Raw genomic sequence first — 19,649 nt, 5'->3', positions numbered from 1 at the left:
TTTTTTTTTTTTTTTTTTTTTGCAGTATTTGGCCAGGGCTGGGTTTGATCCCACCACCTCTGGTATAAGGGGCTGGTGCCCTACTCTATTGAGCCACAGGTGCCACCCAATATCCTTTGATTTTTTAAAGGAGGAGTAATCATATATTAATATAAAATAAAGACATTATTTAACTCATGAATTGAGAGAGAACTAATTAGGATGTGACAACACATTCAAAGGGAAATTCAGAGACATATTTGCACGTGTTTATGTTGCTATGCATGTACTTGGACATATATACGCAAATAAGGAATGCTGTGCTGGTGGTAGGAAGCTGGGCTGTGTCAGGTGAAGATGGTGGTCACTGGGCCTCTGGTAACTATGGAGAAAGACCTTCAGAGCACCATTCTGTTTAATACACACAAAATAGAGCTATTTACTGCCTACAATGACTGTAAATCCATGCAGAAGAGACTTTGGAGTAACTGGAAGATTCAGAGCTTAAAAGATGAAATCATACCTGAGAAGCTAATTGGGGTGCAACAGTGGATTACAGCTGGGCCAAGGGAAAAATTTGCTGCAGCTGAATTTGAAGTCCTGAATAAGCATTTTGACAGTGGTGATATCCTTGTGATGTTAAGAGAAGGTGGAGAATCCAGATTTGATACCAATATAAACTTTTTACTGGAAGAATATGGAATCATGGTTAATAATGAAGCTATTGTTAGAAATGTATATGATAAGTATTTCCATCCTAAAGAAGCTCTAGTTTCCAATGGAGTCTTAAACAGGGAAATTAGTCAAGCTGCAGGGAAGGCCGGGCCTGGAATCACCGATGATGAAAACAGGGGCACCTGTGCCCAGGCTCTCACCCTTGTCTGTCCTTTTGGTGCCACGTTGAGTGCCATGAAAACAGCAGTGGCTGTTCTGTCTACAGGCTCTATCTGCTTTCCACTTAACAGACCCGTCCTGGCTTTCTATCACTCAAAAAGTCAAGGTGGGACACTAGCAATGCTTAGCTCATGTCACATGTCACCCAATATTTGGATAAAGAAGAAAACAGCAAAATCCTGGATGCTGTTTTCCAGTAGCTCACGACAGAAGATATCAGCTAAACCAGACTGAGACAGAGGACCCGAGATTTCTGACTATGTGAAGGAGCCTGACACAGCCACCATGTCAGTGCGCCTGCCTTCCAGTGCATCTCCAGGAGGGCGATGAGAACCCTCAGGACGTTACCACCCTCTTGCACCTGTCCATTTACCTACTGCACACCACCTCCCTCCCTAAGGTTATCAAGGCTCACGAGCCGTTATCGTGAAATGAACCACTCCAGCTCCTCCAACCTCAGTTTGAGACACCACTGCCAGCCTTTCTGCCAGCCCTTCAGCCTGCCCTTTCCTCTCCTACTTTCAAGGAATTAGCACCTCCTCCTCTGGAGCTGTTTGACTTAGATGAGACATTCGCCTCTGAGAAGACACAGCTTGCTCAGATTACCAATCAGTGTACTGAACACGATGTGGAATTGTGTCAGGAAGCGTGGTGACATTCTTGGAGTCACCAATAAACTACCCAAGGGCCAACAAGATGCCAGACATATCCTGGACACATCTTCTTCCAAGTGGTGGAGTTCAAGAAACTGAACCAGGAACAAGACGTTGATATAAGTGAAACAGCATTCCAGAACAATTTCTGAGGACTGTGGCTCTTGAAGCATTTTTTGCTTTCTGACTCTTTCCTTTCTGTAATCTGTTTTTGAATTGTTCCTCAACTCCTTATCAAAGTTGTCTATATACTCTTTCCTCTGGAGCTGTAGAAGTTCTGTGCATTTTGGGTAGTTGGAAAGATATAAGATTTCTAATTTGCAAAACCCTTATGCAAGACGTACTCCATTTTTAAATTAAATCTGTGTTGAATCTGTTAAGAAAAGGAATGCTATAAATGAATTTACAAGTAAATGCAAAAGTGGCTCTTTAAAGAGCAGTGAGAGTGGAGGGTATGGGAGAGGAATCAATTATCCTTTCACCTGGACAAAATTAATTTGCATGTCTATAGATATCATTTACATTGCTATTAGTTATCTGTATATTATAAAGTTCTCTAAATAGCTCAAAGATAATGAGAGGTGAAAGCCCCCAAAACTCAGAAAATCCAAAATTACACATTACCCAGTTTTCTATCAGAAATAGACAGTAAACTTTTCAGTATATAAATGGACAATAATTTTGTCAGTCTATTTAAAAGTTGTCAGAGTTTATTCTGACATGTATGATTAACTTCAAAATAGGGCAGACATATTACTGCAAGTCTTTCTGATGTCAGACTAGAGTAGTGGTTCTCAAAATTGGTCCCTGGGCCAGCAGCGGAGGCATCACTTGGAACTTGTTAGAAATGACAATTCCTGGGCCCCACCCCAGATCTACTGAGTCTGGAGACTCTGTGGATGGGTCTAGCAATCTGTCTTAATAAGCCCTGCAGGTGATTCCGATGCACACTCAAGTTTGTGAGTCCCTGGTAGACAATCTAACATTGTCTACCTTCCAATTGGTTAGAGTCAAACTCAGGAAAGTTAGATGTTACCTTGTTGAAGTTTGAAAAGTTGCAAATGATTTTTGTTTGGTAAATATGCGAACAATTTCTATCTTGTAGAAAGATAACAGCAAAGATGTGACTTTTGTATCTTAGTAATCTTATTTCAGCATTCTTTCTTTCATTGGCTATATACAGCAAAGTTATATACAGCTATCTTTGAACTAGCTTTGTCATCCTGCTGGTTTCCTTACTAATTAGGTAAATAAATTGTGGACAAATGCTCACTGAATATTTGTCCAGGAATCACTTCTTTATTTTATTTTGTTTTATTTTTAATTCAGTCATAGCTGTGTACATTAATGCAGTCATGGGGTACAATGTACTGGTTTTATATACAATTTGAAATATTTTCATCAAACTGGTTAACATAACCTTCATGGCATTTTCTTAGATATTGTGTTAAGACATTTATATTCTACATTTAGTAAGTTTCACATGTACCTTGTAAGATGTACCATAGGTGCGGTCCCACCAATTATCCCCCCATCCTCCCCCCTTCCCACCCCTCTCTTTCCTCTTTCCCCATATTCTTGGGCAATAATTGGGTTATAGCTTTCATATGAAAACTATAAATTAGTTTCATAGTAGGGCTGAGTACATTGGATACTTTTTCTTCCATTCTTGAGATACTTTGCTAAGAAGAATATGTTCTAGCTCCATCCATGTAAACATGAAAGAGGTAAAGTCTCCATCTTTCTTTTGTTTTTCAGTTTTGGCCGGGGCCGGGCTTGAACCCACCACCCCTGGTATATGGGGCTAGTGCCCTACTCCTTGAGCCATAGGTGCCATCTTTCTTTAAGGCTGCATAATAGAAATCACGTCTTTAACTTTATAAAGATTACATTTTGACATAATGCAACTCAAGTAGGAGTTGCTTTGACCTGTTAAAGAGAATGGAATGCAATTAAAGCAATAAAAGGTATCAGGTCAGAATGTGGGGATGGATCTGTTTGGATCCCTTTTAGGGGCACTATTATGTCATAGGCAGGCCCTACTCTAAGCTTTCCAGTGTGAGTTCCATGGATGTTCTCCAGTCATCCTTGTGGCTGTCTCTAATTGGATTTTCAATCTCCCCTTTTCTCTCTTCCCATCACTACCTCCTCCCATCTTCTGCCACCATACCAGCACACTTAACCAAATTATGCGTGGCCTTCCGAAAGGTCTGTACCAATTCTCACACTACCAGCTGAGAACATCAGGGATGAAAACATGTTCGGGACTAGAAGGAAAGACTCAGTTGAATTTTTAGGATAAAAAAATAGTAGGTCCCAAAGGTTTTTAAAATTATGCTTTGCTAGGAACTTCACACACATACCTCAACGATGCTTATTAATTTTTCACCTGCCTTTGTAGGTAGCTTGATTTGAAAAAGTTTAAGATGGAACGAGGATCCCAAGAAAACTTTCAATCTTTGCCAACTTTCACAAACATTAAGGGAAACATACCCTGTGTTTAAAGGCAGCTTTATAGGCTGGGAAAGCAAACTTATGAGCTTTGAGGAGCTCTGCTGCTACACCTTCAAGTGAAAAGGATTTCTTTTTGTTTTTTTTACTAAATTATAAAATTTTCTATTTGCTCAGATAAAATTGGTTGGGGAGAATTCAGCAGGAAACTGGAGACATATTTAAAAGACATATTTTTTCACTTAACAGGTGAGATTGGACTGAGGAAACGTAAAATATAGGTGCCCTAACTACAAGTATCTTCTAAAATGTGCACCATCCGAATGCCATAGCAACAGAAGAGAGATGAAGGAACCCATTACAGATAAGACCATGTACGAAATTCCTTCAGATCATCTCACAACTTTTCTCCATAGACCCCTTGTGCTGGTTTTGCGGTTTCTACAATTTCAGACACATGAAATACAGTGCCATCTGCAGAGATTGGCAGGGTTTGGCCTTTGCAGTGATTAAAACAATTAGATTTGGAATACCTTTAAGTCCCAGTTTGCCTGCTTTATCTGAGATGTGAGTCGGGCACTCTCTCCCACACTATGTTGATCTTTTTTCTTTTAGATCTTTCTAATTATAGCTTCTCATTACGCTAAATGTAAGGAAAGCGTTCATTAAACAAACAGAGACATTATTAAAATCTTACAGGGAGAAAATGAGAGAAAGTGGACAAAGAACTTATGGAAATTTTAGATTGGGGATAGGCTAAGAGGTCATAGAGTCCTCTGCAAACTTGAACTTTTCCAGGAGCATGAAATTATCTTCTGTAATGATCCCCACATACAGAACCCATGGCACAGGGAGATTAACTAGATTTACTCTTTGTAATATCTGCCCTGGTGGCAAAAACATAGGCAATATGACTCAATGCACAAAATCCTTTCATCTCTGTGAACCATCCTATAAAATAAACCAGAGTGGTTACTCCACTTCCCTCAGTTTTTCCCTGAGACTTTAATATGCCGCTTTAAAAAAGGAAAAAGGCCCCCTTACCAAATAGCTTTCTATAGTAATGAACTTCAAAGACATTTGTGGTATTCCATTCAGAAGTATTTCTAATTTGGGTCAGATGCTCCCAAGCAAACAGACTCAGCCTGCTGTATGTGACATTTATATCGTAAACCCATTGTGCCCACGTACTGTTCTCCTTGCTCTTCTTTTTCTCTCGGTTGTAATTTGTAGAGAGAAAGCATCTGGGGTGGGGGAGTGAAGGGTGGGCAGCAGCTCCCAGGCTGCCAGGTTGGATGTGTGTGGCCTTGGGGAAAGGCTGCACTGAATGAGAATACTAACTGGCTTTTCATCACCAGAAAGAACTCTGGAGGGAAACTATCTGTATATAAATTCCTTTGCCTGGAAGTCAGGAGGGGAAGGAATGTTCAGAAATGCCCCGTGGGATGCCTTTGTCTCTTAAGATGCATTAATAGTAACTGCTTCTCTGTGCAGAGAGAGCTCAAGGCCTCTTGCCAGCACTCCCAAGTTTACAAAGTGCTTTTCTTTTTTTTTTTTTTTTTGTCTAAATCCATTCCTTCTTTATCAACAGTCTGTGAGATGGGAGGGAGATGAGAGAGAAAAAACATCTGGGATGGAGAATTTCATTTCTTATCCTTGACATTTAATTTCAATGAACATTTTTCTTAGTCCTGTTTTAGTTAACCCATTCTATCAACGCCTTTCTTTGAATTAACTCTCCCGTCTGTTTCTGTCTGTCCATGTCACACTGCCATCTTACTTCTGGTACTATCTTCTCATGCCCAGAAAACTGGGTAACTGCCTAACGTTCTCCACTCTTTCCTGATGGCAGGAAGACCAAATCCCAAGCTGCTTAAATCACTTTCCACTCAAACCTCAGACTCTTGTCCTTTGATTAGCAAGTACTCGAGTGTCTGCCATATGCAAATGCTAATTTTAGACCCCACAGCATCATAACCATTTATTCCCAGTTTTATCTACTATATTTTTCAATCAGTTTGTCTGCTCACTCTGTCCTTGACGTCTGTTGAGTTTTCAAACCTTGAATTTTTGCTCACTGTTTCATCCTTACCTGGCCTGGTGCCCCTGTCATCTACTCAGTTTCTTCTCCTGTTGGGAATTCTGGTCCCGTGTCAGCTTTTCTGTGAACCCTGCCTTGGCGCACTTATCTATCCCTTCTCCAAACTTACATACATCACTTGGTCAACTTCACTCACTCAGTTGACTTCATCTACTGTTTAGCATTGTCTTTTATTTATTCATGTTTTCACCCTGTGCCTTTACTGTGACCATAAGTCCCTGGAGAACAGGAATCTATGTTTTTATTCTTTCACGTGTTGTAGTGATCAGAAGAATGTAACTAATACCTAAAATACATGATGATCATTTGAAACAGTATATATTTACTATCAAAGGAATGGTCAGATATCTGAATATAGAAATATGTTACTGATACCATCAGTGTCTCTCTCTCTCTCTCACACACACACACACATTTTAAAAGACTTCATTTTTAGTATTTAGGAGTAGACCAGGAAAAGCTAATGATCTGAGTCCAGCACAAGTTGATTCATTCAATTGCACCTATCTGTAGGGGAGAAAAAAATAATTTTTTCTTTACCCTTCATAGGTCTTAGCCTGGACTTACCTCTGTCACAAAGGACCGATTAACAAGGAAAAAGCAAGCAGTTTATTAACAAGTATATCTCATGTATACATGAGTGAGCAAGGTGATGAATAATTCTGAAAGAGGTGGCTTTGAATTCAGGCTTAAATAGCATCTTCATCAAAGAACAGTAAAGTTTTAGGGAAGTGATAAGATAAAGAAGAAAGACCCCTTGGATCTCCTAGGGGCAACAAATTGTGGGAAGGTCGATAAATGGTAGACAAAGGCAGATTGATAAAATTTGTCATGTAGAATCCTCTAGTGCTGTTTCTAGGCTTATTAGGGTCTAAAGTCATTTCCAGTAATCAACTTTTATACTTTCTGCCAGAGAGGGGAGGAGGGGAAAGGATTAAAACAAGTTATGACAAGTCATACCAAGTTTTGTTAGGTAAATATCTAGTATTTACATTATTATTCTATAAATGTTGCCCACAGCTAAACCATATAGTGTACTTTTCCTAACCTTTGTTTCCCTGGAGTTGATAAATATCTTGTTTTTGTGTTATTTTTTAGCCTTTAATTTTTTAGAATGTGTTTAACATTAGTTTATTACCAACATGCTCTCATTTCTGTGAATCTTTGAAAACATTTAAGCCCATGATAGATTCTCTTAATTTCCTTTTCTTGGAGACATCTCTGGTGACTTCTGGCCTCCCCCGTTTGTATAGGTTGTTCCCAGGGCCCCTGCACACCTGTGACCCTGAGGCCTTGCTTCAGCATCGTTCTTTGTCTTTCTCTTGTGTTGCCTCCTGTTTACTGAATTTTCATATCATATCATTTTCTAACTGAATTCCTTTCTTGTGTGATTAAGGCATATCTTCTAGTAATTTCCTCAGAGTGCATAGGTGACACATTTTTTGAGACCTTGCATATTTAAAGATTTCTTTATTCTCATAGCAGATTTAGGCAGAGAATTCCAAGTTGGAAATCATCTCCCTCAAAATTTGGAAAGCATCACTTCATTGCCTTAGGTTTCCAGTGTTGTGTATGAAGATGTCTCTTTCTATTTTGATTTTCTTTTTTTTTTTTTTATTAAATCATAGCTGTGTACATTAATGCGAACATGAGGCACCATACACTGGTTTTATAGACTGTTTGACACATTTTCATCACACTGGTTAACATAACCTTTCTGGCATTTTCTTAGTTATCACGTTAAGACATTTATATTCTACATTAACTAAGTTTCACATATACCCTTGAAAGATGCACCACAGGTGTAATCCCATCGATCACTCTCCCTCTGCCCATCCTCCCCCTCCCTCCCCTTTCTCTCCTCCTTCCCCATATTCATAGGTTATAATTGTGTTATAGCTTTCATATGAAAGCCATAAATCAGTTTCATAGTAGGGCTGAGTACATTGGATACTTTTTCTTCCATTCTTGAGATACTTTACTAAGAAGAATATGTCCCAGCTCCACCCATGTAAACATGAAAGAGATAAAGTCTCCATCTTTCTTTAAGGCTGCATAATATTCCATGGTGTACATATACCACAATTTATTAATCCATTTGTGGATCAATGGGCACTTGGGCTTTTTCCATGACTTAGCAATTATGAATTGGGCTGCAATAAACATTCTGGTACAAATATCTTTGTTAGGTTGTGATTTTTGGTCTTCTGGGTATATGCCTAGTAGAGGAATTATAGGATTGAATGGCAGATCTATTTTTAGATCTCTAAGTGTTCTCCATACCTCTTTCCAAAAGGAATGTATTAATTTGCATTCCGACCAGCAGTGTAGAAGTGTTCCCTTTTCTCCACATCCACACCAACATTTCTGGTCTTGGGATTCTGTGATATAGGCTAATCTTACTGGAGTTAGATGATATCTCAAAGTACTTTTGATTTGCATTTCTCTGATGATTAAAGATGCTGAGCATTTTTTCATATGTCTGTAGGCCACGGACCTGTCTTCTTCAGAGAATTTGCTCTTCAAGTCCCTTGCCCAGCCTGCAATGGGATCACTTGCTTATACATTTGAGTTCTCTATGGATTCTGGTTATTAAACCTTTGTCAGAGACATAACCTGCAAATATCTTCTCCCATTCTGAGGGTTGTTTGCTTGCTTTACTTACTGTGTTCTTGGCTGTGCAGAAGCTTTTTAGTTTGATCAGGTCCCAGGAGTGTATTTTTGAAGCTGCTTCAATTGCTCGGGGGGTCTTCCTCATAAAATACTCACCCAGACTGATTTCTTCAAGGGTTTTCCCTGCACTTTCTTCTAGTACTTTTATAGTTTTGTGTCTTAAGTTTAAATCTTTAATCCAGTGAGAGTCTATCTTAGTTAATGGTGAAAGGTGTGGGTCCAGTTTCAGTCTTCTACAGGTTGCCAGCCGGTTCACCCAGCACCATTTGTTAAATAGGGAATCTTATCCCCACTGAATGTTTTTAATTGGCTTGTCAAAGATTAAATAACAGTAAGTAGCTGGGTTCATCTCTTGGTTCTCTATTCTGTTCCATACATCCTCCTCTATGTTTTTTGTGCCAGTACCATGCTGTTTTGATCACTATTGATTTATAGTATCGTCTGAAGTCTGGTAGCGTGATTCCTCCTGCTTTGTTTTTATTTCTGAGTAATGTCTTGGCTATTTGAGTTTTTTCTCATTCCATATAAAATGAAGTATTGTTTTTTCAAGATTTTTAAAGTATGACAGTGGAGCTTTAATAGGGACTGCATTAAAATTATATATTGCTTTGGGTAGTATGGACATTTTAACAACGTTGATCTTCCCAGCCATGAGCATGGTATGTTCTTCCATTTGTTAACATTTTCAGCTATTTCTTTTCTTAGAGTTTTATACTTCTCTTTATAGAGATCTTTCACGTCCTCTGTTAGATAAACTCCCAAATATTTCATCTTCTTTGGCACTGCTGTGAATGGGATAGAGTCCTTAACTGTTTTTTCAACTTGACTGTTGTTGGTATATATAAAGGCTACCAATTTATGAATGTTGATTTTGTAACCTGAGATGTTGCTGTATTCCTTGATCACTTCTAAGAGTTTTGTAATAGAATCCCTGTTGTTTTCCAGATATACAATCATATCATCTGAGAAGAGCGAAAGTTTGATCTCTGCAGACCTTATGTGGATACCCTTGATCGCCTTTTCTTCCCTAATTGCGTTGGCTAAAACTTCCATTTCAATGTTAAAGAGCAGTGGAGACAATGGGCAGCCTTGTCTGGTTCCTGATCTGAGTGGAAATGATTTCAATTTAACTCCATTCAAGATGATATTGGCTGTGGGTTTGCTGTAGATGGCCTCTATCTGTTTAAGAAATATTCCTTCTTTACCAGTTTTCTTAAATGTTCTGATCATGAAGGGATGCTAGATATTATCAAAAGCCTTTTCTGCATCAATTGAGAGAATCATATGGTCTTTCTTTTTTAAATTATTTATGTGCTGAATTACATTTATAAATTTACGTATATTGAACTAGCCTTGAGACCCTGGGATAAAACCGACTTGGTCATGATGTATAATTTGTTTGATGTGTTGCTGGATTCTGTTTGTTAGGATCTTGTTGAATATTTTTGCATCTATATTCATTAGTGATATTGGTGTATAATTTTCTTTTCTTGTTGGGTCTTTTCCTGTTTTGGGGATCAGGGTGATGTTTGCTTCATGGAACGTATTGGGTACTCTTCCTTCTTCTTCTATATTTTGGAATAGGTTGAGTAATATATATAGTAGTTCCTCTTTAAAGGTTTGGTAGAATTCTGATGTGAAGCCATCTGGTCTCAGGCTTTTCTTTTCAGAAAGATTTATGGTTGATGTTATTTCAGAACTTGATAATGGTCTGTTCAACATTCTCACTTGATTCTGGCTCAGTCTTAGAAGGTGACATGATTCCAAGTATTGGTCAATTTCCTTCAGATTTTCATATTTCTGAGAATAAAGTTTCTTTAATATTCATTAAGGATTTTTTGAATTTCTGAGGAGTCTGCTGTTATTTCGTCTTTGTCGTTTCTGATTGATGAAATTAGAGATTTTACCCTTTTTTTCCTGGTTAGTTAGCCAAAGGTTTATCTATTTTATTGACCTTTTCAAAAAACCAACTTTTTGATTTATTGATATGTTATATAATTCTTTTGTTTTCAATTTCATTTAATTCTGCTCTAATTTTGGTTATTTCTTTTCTTCTACTGGGTTTGGAGTTGGAATGTTCTTCCTTTTCCAGTTGCTTGAGATGTCCCATTAAGTTGTTAACTTCCGCTCTTTCCGTTCTCTTGAGGAAGGCTTGCAGTGCTACAAATTTCCCTCTTAGGAATGCCTTTGCAGTATCCCAGAGGTTATTCATTGTCCAAAAATTTGGCAATTTCCTTCTTAATCTCATCTCTGACCCAGCTATCATTCAGCATAAGGTTATTTAACTTCCATGTTTTGGTTTTTTTTTTCAAAATTGTTCCATTTTATTTTTAACATCTAACAATAGCCAAGCAATAAAAATTACTGTATTTCAAATTTATCACTTAAAAAATATTGTACAGAGTATCAGGTCTTTTTATTTTATTTTATTTTATTTTTTATTTAGTTTTTTTGTTGTTAAATCATAGCTGTGTACATTAGTGCAATCAAGGGGTACATTGTGCCATTGTGCGAGTTTCATATACAATCTGAAATATTCTCATCAAACTGTTCAATGTAGCCTTCATGGCATTTTCTTAGTTACTGTATGCAGGCATTTGTATTCTGCATTTAGTAAGTTTCACCTGTACCCATTCTGAGATGCACTGTAGATGTGGCCCCACCCCTTACCCTCCCTCCACCAAAACCTCCCCCGTCCCTTCCCTTTCCTTGGCCCTTTCCCCATAGTCTTGTGCTATAGTTAGGTTATAGCCTTCACGTGAAAGCTATAATTTAGCTTCATAGGAGAGCTGAGTACATTGGATACTTTTTCCTCCATTCCTGAGATACTTTGCTAAGAAGAATATGTTCCAGCTCCATCCATGTAAACATGAAAGAGGTAAAGTCTCCATCTTTTTTTAAGGCTGCATAATATTCCATGGTATACATGTACCACAATTTGCTAGTCCATTTGTGGGTCAATGGACACTTGTGCTTCTTCCATGACTTAGCAATTATGAATTGGGCTGCAATAAACATTCTGGTGACCATCTTTGTCTTTTTTGACTTTAGTTGTTTTAAATCCACATGTACCTGGAAATAAAATTGCAACTCCTCTTTTCTTTTGAATTCCATTGCCTGAAAAATTGTCTTCCAACCCTTGACTCAGAGTTTTAATTTGTCTTTGGAAGCCTAGTGTGTTTCTTTCAGACAGCAAATGGATGGCTTATGTTTTTTAATCCAGTCAACCAATCTATGTCTCTTCAGTGGGGAATTCAAGCCATTAACATTTATTGAAATAATTGATAAGTGTGGTAGTATTCTATTTATCTTATTTTGTGAGAGTCCATTGCTTAGTTTTGTCTTTTGCATCAGTGTGGAGGTTAGGTTCTGTCCTTTAATTTCTTAGTTCTTACTTTGCTGCTGATCCATTGTGATGGTCAGTGTGTAAAACAGGTTGAAGTATTTCCTGTAGAGCTGGTCTTGTTGTGGTGAATTTTCTCAATGTTTGTATATCCATAAATGGTTTGATTTCTCTGTCAATTTTAAAGCTTAGCTTTGTAGGGTACAGAATTCTGGGCTGGAAATTGTTCTGTTTAAGTAGATTAAAGGTAGATGACCGTTGTCTTCTTGCTTGGAAAGTTTCACTAGAGAATTCTGCAGTCACTCTGATGGATTTGCCCCTGTAGGTCAACTGGCGTTTACTGTTGGCAGCTTGCAGAATCTTTTCTTTTGTCTTGACTTTGGACAGGTTCATCTCAATGTGTCTTGGGGAAGCTCGGTTAGAGTTGAGGCAACCTGGGGTCCGATATCTCTCTGAAAGCAGTGTGTCAGAATCTTTGGTGATATTTGGGAAATTTTCTTTCATAATATTCTCTAGTATGGCTTCCATTCCTCTGGGGCATTCTTCTTCCCCTTCTGGGATTCCTGTAAGTCGTATGTTGGAACGCTTCATAAAGTCCCATAATCCTGACAGTGCTTTTTCTCTCTTCTTTTCTGCCTCTCTTACTATCTGAGTTATCTCAAGAACTTTGTCTTCTGCCTCTGAAATTATTTCTTCTGCATGGTCTAACCTGTTGCTGATACTTTCCATTGCATCTTTAAGTTCCCTAATTGACTGCTTCAATTCCTCCAGCTCCGCTATATCCTTTCTATATTCTTCATATCATTCATCTGTTATTTGATTCTGTTTCTGGATTTCCTTTTGGTTATTTTCCACTTTATTAGCCATTTCCTTTATTGTTTCCATCATTTCATTCATTGTTTTCATCATGTGTATTCTAAGTTCCCTTTTGGTCATTCCTCATGTGTCCTTATAGGTGGAATCCTCTGCTGTAGCTACCTAATTGTCCCCTGGTGGGGCTGTTCTGGACTGGTTCTTCATGTTGCCTGGAGTTTTATGCTGATTCTTCCTCATGAGGGATTTATTTTATCTGTTTCCTTGCCCTAATTTTCCTTTCACTTCCTCTTTTTCTTTAAGTTCCCATGCCTGTGGACTAAGGTTTTGATGAGTCCTTTTGGTTCAAGACCAGAAGTATGAGAAGGTTGAAGAGCAAGAAGGAATAAAAGAAAGAAAGAAAGAATGAAAAGAAAATAGAGAAAGGAGAGGGGGTGGGTAAAAGGAAATATTGAGAAAAAGAAGAGAGGCACAGAAAGAGGGAGACAGAGCAATATAGGTGTACAGTAGTGTACTTTGACACAATCTGAAAAGAAGCTCAACCTCTGGGCGTGCCTACTGGGTGGTTCCCTTGAGGTCAGCAGCTCTTTTCTAACCTGATCGGACACAGTACCCCACCTCCACCAAGTAGAGAGGAAAGACAAAAATGCCATAAATCAAACCAAAACAAGCAAACAGAAAACTTTATGGGATAAAATTGGGTGACAAACCAAATAACAGAGGTAGAAACACTAGCAAAAATGAAATTCTAGTTATTTAAAAAGGTCACAATGGGAAATTGTATTTAAACCAGAAAAATGGAGAAAGAAAAGAAAGAAAAAGAAAGAAAAAAATAAATGAAAAAATCTGTACAGAAAAGGTTAAAATTAAAAAACAAAACAACAACAGCAACATCAAAATAAACAAAAAGAAAAGAAATCTCTACAGAAAAGGTTGAAATTAAAAAACAAAACAAAAACAACATCAAAATAAACAAACAAACAAACAACAACAACAATAAAAAGTACCAAAAACAAAGCAGTATACATATTTTGTTGAATATTGTCTGTGCAACAGGTTGTCTTCTGGGGTACGAGATTTTAATCACAATGCTGATATGATTGGAGGCCTCTGATGATTTCTCAAACCCCACAGGGTAGGCACCCTAAATCTCTCTTCAGCCCTCTTAAAAGGCAACTTAAACTTCTAAACGTGGCTAAGCAGAAGCTTTCCCAGGAAAGCGCTTGTCACTGGGATCTCTGCTGAAGTGCCTTCCACTTACCCAGTGTGCCAAAACCGGTCTCACTCTGTCCCTAAAGGTTATGGCTGTAAGGCAGCTCAGTCCCACCTTTAGGCTGCTCAGTCACTAGATTACTAACTCCCGCCCGATCCTTGCCCTGCAACCCTGAACACAGAGCTTGCTGTGGCAATTCTCTCACAATGGCTCCCTGTGGCCCACAGCCAAATACTATTAGTTCCTTCTGGCTCAGCGGCTCAGTCTGGGGGCCTAGACAACACCCAAAGTTCTCCGCACTCCTGCTCAAGCTCTCCCCAAGGCAGTTCAACTGAGTGCCAAGCCCAAAAACACCAAAACAGTTCACAGGTAAGGCCTTTCTGGTTTCCAATCTCACTGCTACTGTACTTACAGCTGACGGCGGGATTAGACCTATGGAACACGCGACCACTTGTCAGTTTTCCACTGTTTTTGTCCTCCTCTTGGGGTCCAGAAGTGTCTCGCTGACTCCCTGTATCCTCAAAGGGATGATTATAGGCAGATCCCACCAGCCAGTGATGCCTAAGTCTGAGAATATCCTGAAGAGGTGGTTTGGTTATGGTAAATTTCTTCAACATATGAATGTCATTAAAGTATTTAATTTCTCAATCATAAATGAAACTCAGTTTAGCTGGATACAGGATCCAGGGTTGAAAGTTATTTTGTTTTAGGAGATTAAAAGTCGATAACTACCCTTTTCTGGCTTGAAAAGTTTCAGCAGAGAGATCTGTAGTCATTCTAATATTCTTCCCTTTGTAGGTAATGGATTTCTTATATCTGGCTGCTTTCAGAATTTTCTCCTTCATATTAACTTTAGCGAAGTTAATAATGATATGCCTGGGGGATGTCTTATTCAGGTTAAGTCATGCTGGTTTTCTGAAACTGTGTGATATCTGAATTTCAGAATCTCCTGTTATGTCTGGAAAATTCTCTTTCATAATTTCATGGAGAAGGGCCTCTGTGCCTTGAGAAGCCACTTCATCGCTTTCAGGGATTCCAATGAGGCAGATATTGACCTTCTTTGAATTATCCCAGAGCTCTTTGAGAGAATGATACATTTTTGCTTTTCGTTTCTCTTCCTCTTTGAGAGTTTGGGAGCATTCAAAAGCTTTGTCTTCAATGTTAGAAATCTTTTCTTCTGCTTGCTCCACTGTGTTACTAAGGGATTCTACTGTATTTTTCAGATCTTTGAGGACTGCATATTCTTGCTTCAGTGTGTCAAAATCTTTGGTGGTTTTGTCTTTATATTCATTGAATTCTTGAGACAACTTTAGAATTTCTCCTCGAATTTCTAATTCCAACTTTTTAATTGCTCCTTGAATTTCTAATTCCAAATTTTCCTCCATTCTATTATTCTTGTTTGCTATCCAAATTCTGAATCTATTTTGATTTTCATGTTTTAGAATCTGACTTTTCTCTCTGGAAGTTTGTAGAAACTTTTCCTAGTATTTAGTGTTCTTAAAATTTATGTTTTTCACTTTGCTTAAAATTCCTTTTAATATGCCTTTCTGTGTGCTCATTTTGTACACACTGGGCTGGGCATTCATTCGGGCCCTTTGAAGCTCAATGCTCCTACACCTCAGTTGTTGAAAATTTTCCTATGCTATTTTATTTATGTTTTTAACCTTATATTTCCTGATGTTAGAACATTTATTACTTGGATATTGAGGTTTCTTGCCTGGCCTTTTAATTTTCTAATGTGTTCTCCCTAATTTACATCTTTTAAAAATCTTGTTGGTCTATTCTCTGATAGATTTTCTCAGCTTTATCTTCCTAAGTTTCTATTTAATATTTTTGTATTTCTGTCATGTATCAAATCTCTGAGAGCTCTTTTATTTCCTGAATTATTAGCAGAAGAACCTTTTGAGTTAATACAGTAAGTAAGACATAGCTATGACAAATAGATATCCTTCTGAATAGTTATAAGAGTCGTTTGGTGCTAAGAACACAAGAGAGAATAGTCTGAGTCAAGTTCACAGGTCTTGTTAGATAGAAAATACATTTATGTATAAGTGGATTCCTATCACGTAAAAAGATCTTCATAATTGGGAAATATTTATACATCTTATTTCAAAGGTCTTTTATTTTAGAAGAAAAGTAAGTGTGCATACTCTAAGAAATGAAGTATTCAATCATGTAATCAGTATTAGTATGATTAAACTAGTCATGAGAAGGACTTGAATGTAAACGTCTTTGTAAATTAGAAGCTGATTCTTTATTAAGTTTTGTAGGCCATGATGCAGGGACTAAGTGAGAGACTTGATGTTACATTACACTGGATGTCAGGCTCCCAAATCTCTGTTTTATCTAAATAGTTAGTATTTTTCTTCTTAATGGGCATGCACATTTTACCTGGAATATTTAGAATTAAGTAAGGAATGGTTTGAATAAGAGAATAAAATTATATTCCATTCTTATATTAAAAAGTAATCCATGTACATTTGATAACTTATATAGTTATAAGGACTCCTGAGTGACAATCTTTCATTTTCAATAAAACAGATAAATAATTAATTTAGAAATGCATGGTAATTTTAAGCAAAATATTACTAACTTTATACACATTATGAGTACACTTAAGAAAATTTTGGTTATATAGTTTGTAGACATAATATTATACTAGATAAGTTTATTTATTTATTTATTTATTTATAGACAGAGTCTCACTGTGTTGCCCAGTCTAGAATGCCATGGCATCAGCCTATCTCACAGCAATCTCAAACTCCTGGGTTTAATCAATCCTTCTGCCTCAGCCTCCAGAGTAGCTGAGACTACAGGCCCCTGACTCAATGCTTGGCTAATTTTTCTAGTTTTAGTAGAGACAGGGTCTCATTCTTGCTCAGGCTGGTCTCAAACTCTGGAGCTCAAGGATTCCTCCCACCTTAGCCTCCCAGAGTGTTAGGATTACAGGCATGGGCCGCTGTACTAGGGATGTTTTAAAATATGTTTGCTTGGTCAATCCAGGGTAAACAGCAGCACTGATGCTCTGTGACATCTAAGACTAGGTTAAAAAGGCTGTGCATAAAAACTTCCCTTGGTGGTCTCAGGATATTTGCCCCTAGAACAGTGAACCACCATGTGAAAAGCTAGTGGCTGTCATGCTGCGAGGAAACCCAGACTACTATAGAGGTATAGGTGTTTGTGCTTATAGTTCCAGCTGAGGTCCCGGGTTATAGCTGGTGCCAACAGCCCAATATATGAATAAAGATGCCTCCAATGATTTCTACTCTCAGTTGATGACTCATCTTCACCCTTTTAATTCTTTCCAACTGAGGCCTCAAGATGTTGTGCAATAGAGAAAAGTCACCCCCATTGCACCTTTCCCAATTCCTGGCTCGAAGAATTTATGAGCATAATAATCATGTTAAGCTGCTGAGTTTTACAGTCAACTGTAGCAACAGATAACTACAAAAGATTTCCTGTTAGATCAGATAGCTGAAAAAAACTAAGATGCAACTCAACGCAGTTTGAAAAGTTCAGTGTGTTTTAATTACTGAGTCTGTAAATAGGAAAAATTGTTATTTAAAACCTCTGAAAACTGACACCAGCGGTGCATCTTACAAGGGTATATGTGAAACTTGGTAAATGTGGAATGTAAGTGTCTTGCCACAGTAACTGAGAGAATGCCAGGAAGGCTATGTTAACCAGTGTGATGAAAGTGTGTCAAATGGTCTGTGAAGCTAGTGAATGATGCCTCATGATCATATCAATGTACACAGCTATGATTTAATAAAAAAAACTAAAAAAAAAAACCTCTGAAAACTGAATAAGGTACTAGACATATAAATTGAATAACAACATTAGTAATTTGACCTTAAAAATGTAAGAAAATTTTGGAGTTTTAGAAGCCTAATTAATAATTTCCAACTAAGCATTTAAACCAAAGTATATTTCTGCATTGTTTCTTCTAAATACAAAAATTTCTTTCAAAGACATCAGAAAACATCAGCAAGCTTGATTCCTTTTTATTGCTTCAAGTATGTATTTCAAGTATACAGAACCTTTTTACTTCTTTGAGAATATTAATGCTAGCAATTTTTTGCCCCAGAGGTATTATTCTCTTTCCTTGTATGATTTTTTTTTTTTTTAGATTCTATATTTGTCTATTTGGCATCTATTCATCCCAGAGCCAATTATATTAAATATATTTTCTTAATTTTGATGCTCTAGCATTTCGTGGCTTCAAAGACTTGGAGAGACACTGTCCCTCCCAGGGATAGCCAATTAGTAGAGATAGCAAAGGGCTCAACTGGGAATGCCTGTTTTATATAAAAACTGTATGGTTGAGATGCAGTCCTTTCAAAGTTCAGGTGTCGCCAATCTGAGAGATAGTAGTAAGAGGTGGGCCTTTATGTAGTGACTGGCCTGTGGAAGCTCCTTCATTGCAGGTGGGGTTAGGTTCCCTTGTAAAGGGGTTTGTTCAGAGGCGTTCATTCCCTTTTTCCTCTTCTGTTCTTTGTCATGTGAGGATGCAGCAACACGGCCCCCACCAGATGCTGGTGCCTTGATCATAGACTTCCAGCCTCCAGAACTGTGAGTGGAGAATTTTTCTTTCTTTTTACAAAGAATTTCTATTCTTTGTAAATTAATTGGTCTGTAACATTCTGACGTAGCAGTAGCACCAACAGATTAAGGCACAAATCAACAGATGCAGAGTCTACATCCCCACCCCCCTCCATGTCTACCTCTTGCACACTAAGTCAAGTGAACATTTCCCATGCTTTAACCTTTTCCAAGGCCCGAGTATCAGACAAGTTGAGACCTCTATGACCCAAAGCCCACCAGAATTATTCCACATAACCAACTCTGAACAGGTAACTCCACCCTGCCCTGCTTTTCCCGAAGAAACCCCAGTAAGGTATCAGTCCTAGATTTTTAACATTGGTACTTTCTTTTGTGGCATGTTGTGACCCTTTGTCTGAGACCTGTGAGTGTAATAAACTTCTTCCTTCCAAATCTCGTTTCCTCTTTTGGCCACACTGACTTCACTGTACCACATCCAACAGGTACATTTTTGGAACATCCTTGCATATTTTTTGTTTCTTCCTCATTATTTATTTATCCAACCTCTCCTTTTTATTGTTTGAGACATTCCTCACTTGTCTGGTGAACCTAATTTGTTCTTTATAGTCCAGAATTGGGTATCAAGAAGTAATTGGAAATTCTATGCTGAGGCTTGTCAACCATGAGTTTTACTGTGGGTGATCCTGACTGTTCAGATTAACAGAACCAATGTTAGTATCAACCAACTAACCAATGATAGTAACCAACCAACTAACCAATATCAGTACCTTCAGGTCTCTTCTCTTGGGAAAATGAGATTCCTTAGAAAATAAAATCCCAATTTCCTAGCCTGGATAGCATTAACCTAAATGCTAGTTGGGAACCAATCCAGGGAAAAAAGGCTGGTGGTGTCAACATCTAGTCAGTGAACCTCTATTTAACAAGAGTTTTCTATAAAGTACACTATACATGGAATTCCTTTGGTTA

At 37.9% G+C, this 19,649-nt stretch overlaps 1 pseudogene; it reads left to right on the top strand.

The window, feature by feature from the left end:
* The first annotated feature begins 363 nt into the window (after window positions 1–363).
* LOC128590805 (intraflagellar transport protein 52 homolog) lies at window positions 364–1,678 on the top strand (annotated as a pseudogene).
* The last annotated feature ends 17,971 nt before the right edge of the window (window positions 1,679–19,649 follow it).

Source organism: Nycticebus coucang, chromosome 7, assembly GCF_027406575.1.
Source record: "Nycticebus coucang isolate mNycCou1 chromosome 7, mNycCou1.pri, whole genome shotgun sequence".
NCBI lineage: Eukaryota > Metazoa > Chordata > Mammalia > Primates > Lorisidae > Nycticebus > Nycticebus coucang.
The sequence above is the reverse complement of the archived record's forward strand: the minus strand, read 5'-3'. Positions and strand labels throughout refer to the sequence as shown.